At 42.3% G+C, this 9,409-nt stretch overlaps 1 pseudogene; it reads right to left on the bottom strand.

Annotated features, from left to right (window-relative positions):
- Positions 1–7,850: 7,850 nt before the first annotated feature.
- LOC106696218 lies at positions 7,851–9,206 on the bottom strand (annotated as a pseudogene).
- Between the last annotated feature and the right edge of the window lie 203 nt (positions 9,207–9,409).

The following is a 9,409-nucleotide window of genomic DNA, read 5'->3' as shown; positions in this document are numbered from 1 at the left end:
CTCCTATATTTGGGGGGGATAGAGCGAAGAGATCAAAATGGGACCCCTGATCCATGTTCTGCCCCTCCCCCCCCACTTTCATTCCATACCTGGCTCTGTTCCACACCATGAGGATTCTCCTGCCATCTCTTGGCCCTGGATGCTTTCAGTAGAATGGGTCTGGGGAGGCTCCCATGCAAGTTCCAGAAGCAATCTCAGGGCAATTTTAGCACGTCAGAGTCCCGAGTTCTCAACCTGTGGGTCGAGACCCCTTTGGGGGCCGAACGACCCTTTCACAGGGGTCGCCTAAGACCATCGGAAAACACATATATAATTACATATTGTTTTTGTCATTAATCACTATGCTTTAATTATGTTTAATTTGTAACAATGAAAATACAACCTGCATATCAGATATTTACATTACAATTCATAACATTAGCAAAATTACAGTTATGAAGTAGCAACATCTAAGGTTGGGGGTCACCACAACATGAGGAACTGTATTAAAGGGTCGCGGCATGAGGACGGTTGAGAACCACTGATCTAGAGGAAGGTCTAGAAAGAAGGGGAATTTAGGTAACAAATGATCATGTTGCATGTACCCTTGCTCCCTAGACTCCTCCCTTCCAGTGACAGGTACAGCCGGCAGAGGAACAATGCAGGTCAGGCCAGAGGCTCCAGTGTCTGGGAACAAGAGCGGTACTAGATATGGCTCCGTAGGACACCTGTGTTCATAAACTAGCACAGCTGGTACAATTAATAAGCCATTGGAAGTACAGCAGATTAAACCTGAGCTGAGACTAATTTGCCATATGAAGCACACCTGACTGTATGGGACATCTTTCCTCTTTTTGCTATTGCAAATATGTGGCCCGGGAGGGATGGTCACATCAGTGGGTTGGCATGCTGAATAGAATAAGTAATTCGTTTAAAGAAAAATGCCAGTTATGAAATGTCTTTACCTAAATATTTACTCAACCACTTGTGCTGAACACTAGAGTTATGTAGGAAATAATAATAAAGAGGAGGATATTATTAACAATGCAAAGAAGATAACCTACTATGTACTAGGCAACGGGCACATTTGCGGATATTAAGGTTACATTTTCAACCAAACAGACCTTATTCTTGCCCTTCTGGAAACTTATAGCATACAGGTAGGTAATAGACATTTTAAAATGTCTTGTGCACTGAAATAATTACAGTTATGGTAAGTGTGTTGAGAAATTCTATGGTGCTGTAAGGGCTTATGTTATAGGATGAATTGTGTTCCCTTAAAATCCATATGTTGAATTCTTAACCCCCTGTACCTCAGAATGTGACTGTAGTTGGACATAAGGTAGTTAAAAAGGAAATTCGGTTAAAATGAGGTCATTAGGGTGAGCCTTAATCCAATATAATTGGTGTCCTTATAAGAAGAGGAACTTTGAACACAGACATGTTCAGAGAAAGCACAATGTGAAGATACAGGAGGAAGATGACCATCTACAAATCAAGGAGAGAAATCTCAGAAGATGCCAACCCACTAACACCTTGGTCTTGAACTTATAGCCTCCAGGACTGTGAGAAAATAAGTCTCTGTGTGTAAGCCACCCAGTCTGTGGTACTTCGTAATGGCTGCCCTAGTAAACTAATAGAGGATGTAACATGGGATCCCATCTGTGAAGGATGAATAAAATAAGACATTTTAAAAGATGAATTCTAAATAGAAATGCAAAAAAAGAAATGTATTCACACAGATGTCCAGGGAAATAAATGGAGTAGGGAGGGATAGGTAGAATTCCCATAGGGTCTGGATAAAGTTCCTGTAATAGGAGAAATCTGAATTATGGATGGACTGGGAAGAAAGGTCAAGAAAGTTGAACCAGTGTGAAAGAGGTGGAATGGCCCTTAAACAGTTATTTGGGTTGATGCAATCTGAAGGCAATGGAGCTATAGTGTTTATGTGTCTGCATGCCTTGTAAAATTATCATGAGAGCTAAAGTGAAGGCCTTGCTCTTTCTTTCCTGTGAAAGGAAGGAAGGAAGGAGGGAAGGAAGGAAGGAAGGAAGGAAGGAAGGAAGGAAGGAAGGAAGGAAGGAAGGAAGGGAAGGGGGAGAAAGAAAAAAGAAAAAGGAAGAGTGTAAAAGTTTGATTTACTTGATAAATACTCCTAGATAGTTGAAAATTTTTGAATAACTGAGAACATTATTTTAGTAATAAATAGTTGTAGTGCCCTAATATTTCTTATACAAGAATTAACAGCACAATCAGAATCCAGGTATCCTAGGCCTTGTTTCTACAGTGTGTATTTATCGACACCTAGTGGCAGGATTCTAAATTGTCCTAGCATACTCAAAACATAAATTGTTCACAATCCAATTCTCAAGTCATTCTAAATGAATTTATTCCTTTACTTTTTCTACACTATCCATCAGATTCATATTATGTATCCAGAAATATTGTGTATAGAATTCAACTTAACTGAGCTCTGTATCCTAATTTAACTAACACATGTGGCATACAAATTCAATCGTGTCAATAGCAACCATTTATTTAGAGCTTACTACATACTATGCACTGGGCTAGAAAGCTTTTATCCATTATCCAATTTAAATTTTACAACCAAATTCAGAGTTTTTATTATTTTCCTCAAATGAGGAAACTGAGGTTCAGAGAGGTCAGGTAACTTGCCCAAACTCGGACAGTTAGTTGAAGAACTGCAGTTAATCCTAACCTGCCTGACTGGAGTATTCATCTTCATTCCACTGTACTACATAGTATCCTAAATAATTCATTTATAAATTCACTTACTTAACACATTCGAACTTGTTTAGTTTATATATTTACTTAAGAGATACGTGTGTGTTTGCATATGTGTAAAACCACCTATTATATGCCATAGATGGCATTATTAGATGAGAACTCATATACTTATTCACAAAATATTTATTGGGAACCTACTGTTTGCCATGCATTATGTGGAGTGCTGATGATATAATGGCAAAAACAAAATCCTTGTCCTCAGTGTGTTTAGAGCCAATAGAATGGAGGGATGTTGATCAGATAATCACACTAATATTAATTTATGCATAATTACCATCTGGCATATACATTTTTAGGAATGACAACTTAAGTATGAATATATTTAAGAATCTAACTGCTCTTAAGATTTCAAAAAGGGTTTCCTCAATGACATGCTGCGTCAGCTGAGAGCTGAAGGATGAGTACAATTTAAACGTGTGTGCTTAGAGGAGGTAGTGGCAGGGGCAAGCAGGCAGGTGAGAGGAGTGTTTGGACAGTGGGACAGCTGTGGGGAAGAAGGGAGAACCACGCAGTCAGGGAAGAAAGAGGTAGTGCGGGGTCAAATGTGGCTGGGTAAGTAGAGAAGAAGGCAGATGAGGGGGGAGGTGATTCTGCTGCCTTGTCTAGAATGCAATGTCCTGTCACCAACCTCATAGCATAGGAACTCTCCATCGGCATCTAGTCACTGCAAAGGGAAACCCTCTCCAATGCCGGGAGGAATAAAAGTTGGTATATCCAGTGCAACCTCTATGTGCATGGTCCTTACTGAGGCTGGGCGGTTGGCCATGTGCTGACTCAATTCCCCTACAACCTCTGGGTTGAAAGCAATGTCTCATGGGTGGCTCTGTTCCATGGCACATTTTGTTCTTGTCCGTGTGGCCTCTTTATATCCGCTTCTGTAAGCAGAACCCCAAACCATCTCTTCTCTTATCTCTACCCTCTTTGCCTTTCCTCCTCGTCTACCCTCCAGAATATTTTCTAAGTGCTCCCCCAATGGAGAAAGATTCTGATCACATTTTTCTCCAGATGCACTGGGCACAACTACTCCACATCAAGAAGAGGGGAGCATGAAATGAATTACTAGGAAGGAAACAAACAGACATGGTGAAGTATCTCAAAACAACATCCCCCCATACCTCCTGGAAAAGCGTACCCCTGCAAAATAATATGTAGTTCTCTAGATATTCAGCTTTCGTAGAAAGTGGGAAAGAATGGAATCAGTTTCTCCAGGACAGCAGCTTCCCCTCTCAAAGCGACATAAGACAGTTAGTGGTGTTCCCCACAGGGTCTCCAAGGGTCAGGCGAGGGGAACTAATTGCTCTCTTTGAGGATAGTTACTGAAACAGGAATTTTGAGGGAACATAGGCAGGCTTAGGGATTTTTTATAATTGGGGTCCATGGAACTGGAAGTAGCCAAGAAAGGTCTATATTTACAAAATAAAGAGAAGGAAGCCCTTCATTCAGATGGAAAAGAAGAAAGCCCAGAGAATGGAAGGACTATGAGGGAGGAGGGCCTTAGGAATCACTATCATAACCAATTCGAAGGGAAATATTGACCAATCAGAGGGGATATCAGTACACAGGAACTGCAGCCTTTATAAACCCTAGGGAAAAGGAAGTCAGTGGGACCCTTTTCCCCTTCCCTACTTGGGAGTCCATTTTGTGGGACTCTTCCCTCTCCCCACGTGAGAGTCAATACTTGTTCTTCAATAAATCTCTACCTTTGCTATACCACTTTCTGTCCATGGATTCATTCTTTGATTCTGGTGGACAAAGAATCCGGGTTCCAGTCCAAAAATTTGGTATCATTACCATCAAAAAAAGAAATTTTAAATCTAAAGAATTTTTAAATCTAAGTTTAAAGAGCTTATTTGAGCCAAAGCTTGAAGGCCAGACCCAGAAGCAAAATCTCAAAGGATTGGAAAAATGCTCCCAGGAATAGCAGTTGTGCAGTCTATTTTATACATTAGAATCAAAGGAGAAGATGTAAGGAAAGTTACATGAAATCCACTGGCAGTAGATTAAGAGGGTAGAGACAGTAGAGTGGGAAATCTCTAGATTGAGTAAAAAAATAAAATGGAAAGATACATATTCCTTTTATATTGGTGCGTACAAGATAGTTAATATTCAACATACATAGTTTACAGAGGCACGCAGATAAGAGAGAGAAATGAGCTATGTTGGGGTGGTTGTGTCCTGATACCAGGGTGTTTGTCTCTAGAGGGCTGGAGAAGAGATCATTCTGACATTTTAAGTATGTTACCCTAGATGGACAAAAACAATGGATAGGGCTCGATGAAGTTGAAGATTAATCATATAGGTCTTAAGACATGACTTCCCATTCTAACCTGTTCAGTTAGGAAATTTCTAACCAGAATGCCTCAGTGGTTACTTTCAGTTGTTGAGCGTCTCAGGCCTGCCAGGTAGCCCTCTTTCCGTCCACCTTGTGTTATTTCCCCAGACCTATTGCTGGTAGAAAGCCCTCTCCCAGAGTCATTTCCCCTCATTCCTTTGGTCCCAGTTTTCCTTGCTTTGTCTGGCAGATCGGAGCTTCTGCAGTGGGGCTTGAGATCTAGCCCCTAGGCAGGCACATGGCACCTCCTTACAGATCACACCCCGCCTCGCCACCTTACTCAGTGTGATAATTACTTGGTGCATTGGAGTCAAAGGCTCCTGGTTCTCCCCAGAAAGCAGTTTATATTCTTGTTCAATGCTCTCAATGAGAATAGTTTTCCTTCTAAATATTCCTGTACATGAAAGTCTGTCCTCACTCTAGCAAACTTCCTTAACTTGTTCAGATCTATTTTCCTCTTGCACCTTGACTCTCCTGAGAAGGCTAAAAAGGCTAATTCCAACGTAACCCTGATATTTGGGGGGCTGGCAATCTGAATCTGTGCCAGCAAGCCCAGTGTACATTCTTGATAACCTATAATTAAGTCACTGCCTCTTTCCCAGAAACTGGCCTTGCAAAACCTGTTACCTAAATACAGAGGCCATAAACTCTGAACAATGCACAGCCTGGAGGGCAGGGGTTATTAATGCTGGTGCCAGGCCAGACCATCAGATATGGTCTCAAGACCCCCAACACCTGGGGCCTTTTTGCAAAGCCCAAGAAGGGACTGGAAGCATAATCCAAATTTGAGGGACAAAGACCCCAGAAAGATATAAAACAGAAGCCCCCTGCTTGTTACTTTACTCAGATTTGGGAAGTTATTCTGCTGAGTCTGCCAGCATAATAAACAGTGTAACTCCTTTTCTCTAAAGTGTTGCTTGGTTTTTCTCTGGTCTTCTGCAACACTCCCATTACATTCCAGATGGGGTGGGATTCCCTCTAGCAGCTCTTTCTCTGATCCAGAAGTCCTCTGTATAGAGCTACTTTGTTCTCTCCTTGTAGAACCTGACACTTTACTCTGACATTGAAACAGGAATTTTAGGGGAATATAGGCAGGATTAGGGAATTTTTAGAATGAGGGTCTGTTATAGTAATAAGTTTAGTTAGTATAATCAAATTCCATTTTTTTATTAGAGTGAATTTTAAACTTTACTTAGAAGAGGAACTTAATTTGTGTGTGTGTGTGTGTGTGTGAGACCCTGATAAGTAACTTGTAACTCCCTGCGTGTAACTCCTGACAAACAACTTGTAACTCCCTGCATGTTAACGCCTGACAAATAACTTGTAACTTCCTGCGTGTGTATCCTGATAAGCCCAGAAGGCCACCGGAGCACACTGATATGAGACACTGAAGAAGCCCACCCATCGGGCATAAAAGAAGGATTCTCACAGCAGCAGTTAGATGCTTGTCTGCCCTCCACAGACAAGACGCTCTCCTTTGCCCCTGGAAACTGCCGTTCCTGCTCTGCTTCTGAGCCCAGACTGTTAGAGGCCTCTCTTCGTGTCAAGAGACCGAGCATTCTGCAGCTGCATACTTGACGACCTCCATGTGTCTCTGTCAGTGAGTATCTCCGGGTGGCCTGCCAAGGACTGAAACCCGTCAGCTCTCTGGTAAATAAACCTGTGTGATTCTTGCATTGTTTGTTCCCTGTGTCTTCTCTCTTTTTAGTTTTGGTTAAGCTCAGCCTGATTAATTAATAGTAAGTACCCTTTGACGTCCATATTGGTATATCCAAATGAGGTGCTCTGGGTCACCTGTGCATACGTTCCCATAGAAGTGGAACAATGTCCATGAAAAAACACAGGGCTACAGATTGGGAGAAGGTACATCTCTATAACACAAGAAGCCAGGTGCAGGGAAAGGTAACAGTTGCATTTACATAAGACAGGGGAGCTGTAAATAGCCAAAAAGGTCTATTTTTACAAAATAAAGAAGAAGGAAGAAAGCCAGAAAGAAAAGAACAATGAGGGAAGAGGACATCACATGTCCCATGTGGAGTTTGACCTTTGAGTTCAGAAGTTACTATAGTAACCAATCTAAGGGAATAGTGACCAATCAGAGAGGATATCAAGTCACCAGGATCTGCAGCCTTTCTAAGCCATAGGGAAAAGGGACTCAGTGGGTCCCTTTCCTCCTCCCCATGTGGGAGTGCATTCTGGGGGACTCTTTTCCTCTCCCCATGTGGGAGTCTGTACTTGTTCTTCAATAAATCTCCACCTTTACTATACTACTCTCTGTGGATTCATTCTTCAGCTCTAGTGGACAAAGAATCCAGGTTCCAGTCCAAAAATCCATTTCAGCATCATAGCATGGCCTAGTGTGGTCTGCAATGTCAGAGCTTAGAAAGTCAAAAAGAGATATGTGTGCAACTATCTCTTCTATTTGCAGTGAACAGGGTCCAGGCCAGGTAAAGACTCTGAGAACAGAATCTTCAACTGGATGTGGAGGCATGGAACTTATGCTTGGAATTGATTGAAAGTTTCTGTTATTTGGGCACAAAATACTGACATAGATTTGCCTACAGCTCTCTTCCTGGGCAGATTTTCAAAATCAGAAAGTAGTATTTACAGTTTCTCTTTTACTTTTCTTGTCCTAAATCTTGAACTTCTTTGTTGTTGTTGGGTTTTTTGTTTGTTTGTTTTTTATAACAATAAACACCTCTACATGAGCTAAGGTAGGAGGGAGGAGGATTTATTTGCCTTTCTGGGCCTTGAATTTCCTCAGATAGAACCCCAGATCCTTGCCCTCCAGCACACAGCCACCTGTGCAGCCACGTTGGCCTGGTCTCGTGGGGATGTACTCAGAAGCTTGCCTGCTGCAACTGCTCCTTGAGCAGACTGCTACACTGGGCATTCCTTTTCCTTTCGTTATATTTCTTCTGAATTTTCTTTTAGTGTGTTTAGTTTAAAATCTCTTCCTCCTCAGAAGTTGGCTTGGCCCCCTTCTTGTGGCCCAGGGGCCATGCCCAGTGGGACTCGTACCACTGCTGGTACCGTGCTGTCAGTGAGCACATTGCAGGTCTGCACTAGGCTCTTGGGGTGGCCCAGTTCATTGTTGGATGCATTGTAGTCATCAGCAATCCTTGTGTTGCACGTACAGCACTCTGAGCCCCAGAATTTGCCTACGTCCAGCCTCAAGGCTCAATATTTCTTGGGCTGTGTGTACTAGTATGAGGCGGGGGGCCAATCTTAGTGCTGGCAGCAGGGCACCCAGCTCATATTTTTGCTTTTTGTGGTAGGACTTTCTCTTGCCCCCAGTCTTGTGGCACTTGTGCCAGTTGTTTCTGTGGCTCGGTGCCTGCCAGAAAGTATCTTGAACTTCTAATTACATCATTCCACAAATGACTTCTGATTTCTTCCAGTCTTCAGCAAAAATTTTAGGATACTGGTGCCTAACCTGACTCTTCTTCCCTCTCCCTTTATCATCTCTATTGGTTCATTGTCAGCTCATTGTGACATCTCCCCCTCTCATATCCCTAACCTAGGACAGCAGATTTGGCTAGTTGGTCCCTGAATATCCATTCTCTACTCATTTTTGAGCCCCAAACTAATTGGAATCAGAAATGTGCCCAGCTAACAGACTGCACTTCTTAGCATCCCTTGTGGCCAGATATAGATATGTGAGTACATTCTGGCAAGTAGTATTAAGTAGAAGCTTTTGGTAAGGATTTTCAGGGAAGCTTCTTTAAAAAATTTCAAGCTGTTAAGTAAAATCGGATATTCCCGTCTATCTTTCCTTCTTTCCATGTTGGAATGTAGATGCCATGTCTGGGTGTCCAGTAGCTATCTGTATTGGACAGAAGGTGACCTTGAGGACAGAAGCCACATGCAGAAGATGGTGGAACGGTAAGGGGAGGACTCTGCAGAGATAACTTAGCAGCCTTGGACTTCTTGTTCCTGCATTTATTTTACACGAAGAATTAAATTTCTTCCTTGGGAGGCAGCTCATATTTCTAGTGTCTGTTTCATGCTACCAACACAATGCTCAACTTATACACTGAGAGGGTGGAAAGTGATCTAATGCAATGTAGGTGATATTTACCTCCATGGCTGTGGGGAAGGCACCTCAAGCTCTTGTTTACAGAACTATAGAGTCACTTCTCACTCTCAGAAATATATCCTGTCTTCTCGGAATCCTAGGTTTTCCTGATGTCCTCCCCGGGAATAATTTAACTCTCCTAAATATGGTGTTTGCAGGAAGGTGCACCTGAATTTCTGTGTTACATACTAGAATTGCATAGGCTGCTATGA

The sequence above is a fragment of the Myotis lucifugus genome, unplaced genomic scaffold (assembly GCF_000147115.1).
Source record: "Myotis lucifugus unplaced genomic scaffold, Myoluc2.0 scaffold_9, whole genome shotgun sequence".
NCBI lineage: Eukaryota > Metazoa > Chordata > Mammalia > Chiroptera > Vespertilionidae > Myotis > Myotis lucifugus.
The sequence above is the reverse complement of the archived record's forward strand: the minus strand, read 5'-3'. Positions and strand labels throughout refer to the sequence as shown.